The 6654-nt window shown below is 38.5% G+C and overlaps 1 pseudogene; it reads left to right on the top strand.

Annotated features, from left to right (window-relative positions):
- The first annotated feature begins 1273 nt into the window (after positions 1–1273).
- On the top strand, positions 1274–2445 carry LOC113626026 (AP-2 complex subunit beta pseudogene; annotated as a pseudogene).
- Positions 2446–6654: the final 4209 nt, after the last annotated feature.

Genomic DNA, 6654 nt, shown 5'->3' with positions numbered 1-6654 from the left:
TTTAAAATTGCATCCAAAAAACTAAAATACTTAGGAATAAACCTGACAAAGATAGTGAAAGACTTGTATGCTGAGAACTATAAAACATTAATAAAGGAAAGTGAAGATGACTCAAAGAAATGGAAAGATATCCCATTGGACTGGAATTATTAATATTGATAAAATGGCCATAGTACCCAAAGCAATCTACAGATTTAATGCAAACCCTATCAAATCACCCATGACATTTTCCACAGAACTAGAATAATTTTAAAATTTATATGGAACTACAAATGACCCAGAATTGCGAAAGCAATCCTGAGGAAAAAGAACAAAGCAGGAGGCATAACCCTTCCAGACTTCAGACAATACTACAAAAGCTACAGTAATCAAAACAGCATGGCATTGGCACAGAAACAGACATATGAATCAATGAAACAGAGCCCAGAAATAAACCCACACACCAATGGTCAAATAATCTTCGACAAAGGAGGCAAGAATATACAATGGAGAAAAGACAGCCTCTTCAGTAAGTGGTGTTGGGAGTGTTGAACAGCTGCATGTAAATCATTGAAGTTAGAACACATCCTCACACCATGCACAAAAATAAACTCAAAAGGGCTTAAAGACTTAAATATAACACATAACACCATAAACTTGTAGAAGAGAACATAGGCAAAACATTCTCTGACATAAATCGTACCAACATTTTCTTATGTCAGTCTCCCAAGGCAATAGAAATAAAAGCAAAAGTAAACAAATGGGGCCTATTCAAACTTACAAGTTTTTGCACAGCAAAGGAAACCGTAAAAAAAAATGAAAAGACAACCTACTGAATGGGAGAAACTATTTGCAGATGATGCAACCAACAAGGGCTTAATTTCCAAAATATATAAACAGCTCATACAACTCAATCACACACAAAAAAAAATAATTTAAAAAATGGGCAGAAGACCTAAATAAACATTTCTCCAAAGAAGACATACAGATGGCCAAAAGGCACATGGAAAGATGCTCACCATCACTAATTATTAGATAAATGCAAATCAAAGCTGCAATGAGGTATCACCTTAAACTGGTCAGAATGGCCATCATTTAAAAAGTCTACAAATAATAAATGCTGGAGAGGGTGTGGAGAAAAGGGAACCCTTCTACAGTTGGTGGGAATGTAAATTGGTGCAGCCACTATGGAAAACCGTATAGAGGTTCCTCAAAAAACTAAAAGTATAGTTGCCATATGATCCAGCCATCCCTCTCCTGGGCATATATCTGGAGAAAACTATAATTCGAAAAGATGGATCTCCTGGGTGGAGGGCTAGATAGTCTGGTGGGACAATCCTTCATCCATCATCAGTGCCTGCAACCTCTGCTCCTTCACCTACTCCTGCTGTGGTCAGCAGTGGTCTGAATGACCTATTTGACCTCTCCATGAGGATAGGCATGACGCCTGGTGGATATGTGGCTTCAAAGGCTGTCTGGCTGCCTGCAGTAAAGGCTAAAGGAGATTTCGGGAATATTTACTCACCGCCAAGGGCACATCTATATGGAAATGACCTTCACCAACAAAGCTCTGCAGCACATGACAGACTTTGCAATTCAGTTTAACAATAATAGGTTTGGTGTCATCCCCAGCACTCCTCTGGCCATCCCTACACCACTGATGCCAAACCAGAGCGTTGATGGCTCCCTGCCTCTCAGCATCTTGGGCCCATTCATGAAGATAGAACCTCTGAACAACCTGCAGGTGGCTGTGAAAAACAACACTGATGTCTTCTGCTTCAGCTGCCTCATCCCACTCAACGTGGTTTTTTGTAGAAGACAGCAAAATGGAGTACCAGGTCTTCCTTGCAACATGGAAGGATATTCCCAATGAAAATGAACTTCAGTTTCAGATTAAGGGATGTCATTTAAATGCTGACACTGTTTTCAGCAAGTTGCAAAACAACAATGTTGATACTGTTGCCAAGACGAATGTGGAAGAGCAGGACATTCTGTATCAATCCCTGAAGCTCACTAATGGCATTTGGATTTTGGCCAAGCTCTGTAGACCAGCCAGGAAACCCCAGTTACACGCTGTCACTAAGTGCAGAGCTCCTGACGTCTCCCAGTACATCTTTCAGGTCTACAACAGCGTTTTGAAAAACTAATAGACTGGTCCGGTGCCCTCCAGCTACCGTCATTGGTGCAAGCCAAGAACTCTTAACTGGAAGAAATTGTATTGCCATGTACAATCTGAAGCCAAAAATACTGAGGTCACGCACCAAGGTAGTGACTAGTCTAACCTGTACTAACATTAGGGCACAATCTGTTGGATAGTTTTAGCTTCTTGTGAACATTTGTAACCACTGCTTCAATCACTTCCCACCTCTTGCCACCTGCTGCTATATGTCCTTACTTGTGGGCTTCTCCATTCTGTGCCAGTGGCTGGCATTTTTGACTGTCATTTGATATTTTGTAATCAAGAGCTCACTTCAAAGGCAGAAAAAGACAAATATTAAAGCAAAGCAAAGTGTCATTGAAAATAAAATCAGGTTATTTGTTGTTTTTTTCCTACTCAGTTGTTTGAGCATATTATGTATTTTATATATTAGATATGTTTTTCAAATGTTTCTTCCCATTTTGTAGGTACACTCTTCTCTCTGTAAATTGTTTCCTTTGCTGTTCAAATCTTTATAGTTTTTTAAAAAATAATTTCCCTGGAAACTATGCAATCTTTTTTTTTTTTTTTTTTTTTTTTTTTGCGGTACGCGGGCCTCTCACTGTTGTGGCCTCTCCCGTTGCGGAACACAGGCTCCGGACGCGCAGGCTCAGCAGCCATGGCTCACAGGCCTAGCCGCTCTGTGGCATGTGGGACCGGGGCACGAACCTGTGTTCCCTGCATCGGCAGGCGGACTCCCAACCACTGTGCCACCAGGGAAGCCCCAATCTTTTTTTTTAAATTAATTTATTTTATTTTATTTATTTTTGGCTGCATTGGGTCTTCGTTGCTGGGCATGGGCTTTCTCTAGTTGCGGCGAGCAGGGGCTTCTCACTGCGGTGGCTTCTCTTGTTGCAGAGCACCGGCTCTAGGCACACGGGCTTCAGTAGCTGCGGTGTGTGGGCTCAGTAGTTGTGGCTCGCGGGCTCTAGAGCGAAGGCTCAGTAGTTGTGGCGCACGGGCTTAGTTGCTCTGTAGCATGTAGGATCTTCCCAGCCCAGTGCTCGAACCCGTGTCCTCTGCATTGGCAGGCGGATTTTTTTTTTTAACATCTTTATTGGAGTATAATTGCTTTACAGTGGTGTGTTAGTTTCTGCTTTATAACAAAGTGAATCAGCTATACATATATATATATATATATATATATATATATATATATATCTCCCCATATCTCCTCCCTCTTGCGTCTCCCCCCCACCCACCCTGTCTCACCCCTCTAGGTGGGCACAAAGCACCGAGCTGATCTCCCTGTGCTATGCAGCTGCTTCCCACTAGCTATCTATTTTATATTTGGTAGTGTATATATAAGTCCATGCCACTCTCTCACTTCGTCCCAGCTTACCCTTCCCCCTCCCCATGTCCTCAAGTCCATTCTCTACGTCTGCATCTTTACTCCTGTCCTGCCCCTATTGTTCTTCAGAACCTTTTTTTTGTTTTTTTAGTTTCCATATATATATGTTAGCATACGGTATTTGTTTTTCTCTTTCTGACTTACTTCACTCTGTATGACAGACTCTAGGTCCATCCACCTCACTGCAAATAACTCAATTTCCTTTCTTTTTATGGCTGAGTAATATTCCATTGTATATATGTTCACATCTTCATCCAGTCATCTGTCGGTGGACACTTAGGTTGCTTCTATGTGGCAGGCGGATTCTTAACCACTGAGCCACCAGGGAAGTCCAAACCTTTATAGCAATCTATTTTTCAATTTGTTTTTGTTTTTGTTTCTGTTGCCTGTGTTTTGGGGGTCATATCCAAAAATACATTGCCCATACATACCACTGTAAAGAAATTTTTTTCCCTTATATCTTCTTCTATTAATTTTACAGTTTCAGATCTTATATTTAATTCTCTAAACCTCTTTGAATTAATTTTTGTATATAGTGTGAGATATGGGTCTAATTTCTTCCCTATGCTTGTGAATATTCAGTTTCCCACTAAATTACTGAAGAGAGGATCATTTCCTAATTGTATATTCCCAGCGCTTTTGTCAAAGATCAATGGATTGGAAATATGTGGATTTATTTCTGAGGTCTGTATTTCGTTCTGTTGTTCTGTATGTCTGTTTCTATACTACTACCATACTGCTTTGATGACTATGCTTTGAGGTATGGTTTGAAATTGTGAAACATGATGCCTTCAGCTTTGCTCTTTGTGCTCAAGATTGCTTTGGATATTTTGGGTTTTTTAAGGTTCCATATGAATTTTGAGATTTCTTTTTCTATTTTCTGGGGAAAATGTCTTCAGAATTTTGACATGAATTGCATTAACTCTGTAGATTGCTTTGGACAGTATGGACATTTTAACAGTATTCATTTATTCAATCCATTAACATGGGTGATCTTTCCATTTTTTTGCGTCTTCAAATTCTTTCATCAACATTTTATAGTTTTCAGTGTATGGGTCTTTCACATTCTTGGTTAACTTTATTCATAAGTATTTTATTCTTTTGGGTGCTACTGTAAATGGGACTTGTTTAACCTTTTCTGATAGTTTCTGTTGTTAGTGTATAGAGCCACAAATGATTTTTGTATGTTGATTTTGTATCCTGCAGCTTTATTTATTTATTAGTTTGAACAGTTTTTTGGAGGTGGCATGTTTAGGGTTTTGTAGATATAAAATCATGTCATCTGCAAACAGAGAAAATTTAGCTTTAATTTTATGATGAGGATTTACTTTCTTTACTTTTCTTGCCTACTTGTTCTGGTTAGGAATTCCAGTACTATGCTGAATAGAAGAGGCAAGAATAGGTAACCATGTCTTGGTCCAAAACTTAGAAGAAATGCTTTCATGATTCATAATTCAATATACTGTTAGTTTGGGCTTGTCATATGACTTTTAATGTGTTGAGGTATATTCCTTCTATAACTAATTTCTTGACAGTAATTTTCATGAAATGAAGTTGGATTTTGTCAAATAATTTTTCTGTATCTATTAATATGACCATATTTTCCCTTTATTCTCTTAATGTGATGTAACACATTTATTGATTTGCATATATTGAACCATCCTGCATCCAGGCATAAATTCCACTTGATCATGGTGAATGATCCTTTTAATGTGCTGTTGAACTTAGTTTGCCAGTGTTTTGAGTATATTTCATCTATGTTTTTCAGGGATATTGATCTGTACTTTTCTCCTAGTGCCCTCATCTGGTTTTGATATTGGAGTAATGCCTCATAAGATGGTTTGAAAGTGTTCCCTTCTCTTTAAATTTTTGGAAGTATTTAAGAAGTCTTAGCTTTAATTTCTCTTTAAATATTTGGCATAATTCACCAGTAAAACCACCTGGTCCTGGGATTTTATTTATTGAGAGGTTTTTCAGTACTGTTTCATTCTCTACTCATTACTGGTCTGTTCAGATGTTCTATTTCTTAACTACTTAGTCTTGATAGGTTGTATGTTTCTAGGAGTTTGTCCATTTTTTTCTATGTAATTCAAGTTGTTTGCATAATACTTAGTAGTCTCTTATTGTCCTTTGTATTTCTGTGGCATCAGTGTAATGGCTTTATATATATATATAAAATGTATGTATATATACTCGCTTTTTCTTAGTTATTCTAACAGTTTGTCAATTTTATCTTTTTCCAAAAAAACTCCTTAATATTATTATCCTTCTACTATATATGTGGTCTTTATTACTTTTTTTTTTCTTTTGCTGTACGCGGGCCTCTCACTGTTGTGGCCTCTCCCGTTGCGGAGCACAGGCTCCGGACGTGCAGGCTCAGCAGCCATGGCTTACGGGCCCAGCCGCTCCGCGGCATGTGGGATCTTCCCTGACCGGGGCACGAACCCATGTCCCCTGCATCGGCAGACAGACTCTCAACCACTGCGCCACCAGGGAAGCCCTTTATTACTTTTTAAAAAAAATGTATTGGAGTCTAGTTGATTTACAATGTTGTGTTAGTTCCATGTGTACAGTAAAGTGAATCAGTTATACACACACATATATATATATATCTACTCTTTTTAATATTCTTTTCCCATATAGGTCATTACAGAATAATGAGTAGAGTTCCCTGTGCTATGCAGTAGGTCCTTCTATTACTTTTATAACTGCTAATCCTTATTTATTTCATTCTGCCAATATTGGGCTTAGTTTGTTCTTTTATAGTTCCTTTTGTTGTAAAGTTAGGTTCTTTATTTGAGATTTTTTTTCAGAGACAAAAGATTTTATTACTTATGGCACAGCAAGCGTGAGCATAATATTGTATTGGGTCTCCCTCCCCCACCAGTTACAACAGGGATGACACAGAGATCCAGTTGAGTGTTATGTGTACTCAGTTGTGTTACATTGATGAACTCCACTGAGTTTGAGGACTCCATTGCTTTTAAAGTGAGAGGTTAGCAAGCTTACTGCTTGTCTGAGGGAGACACATTACCTCACTCCTCAAGGCTGTTTGTTACAAACACACTCCCAAGAAATGGCTCAGTTAAAATGCTGTCAGGCATGCATTCCTTTTCTTTTTTTTTTT

This window comes from Aethalodelphis obliquidens, unplaced genomic scaffold (genome assembly GCF_003676395.1).
Source record: "Aethalodelphis obliquidens isolate GAN/ISIS:26980383/991018 unplaced genomic scaffold, ASM367639v1 scaffold17, whole genome shotgun sequence".
In the NCBI taxonomy this organism is placed as follows: Eukaryota; Metazoa; Chordata; class Mammalia; order Artiodactyla; family Delphinidae; genus Aethalodelphis; species Aethalodelphis obliquidens.
Note: the sequence above shows the minus strand (reverse complement) of the source record. Positions and strands in the feature narration are given on the sequence as shown.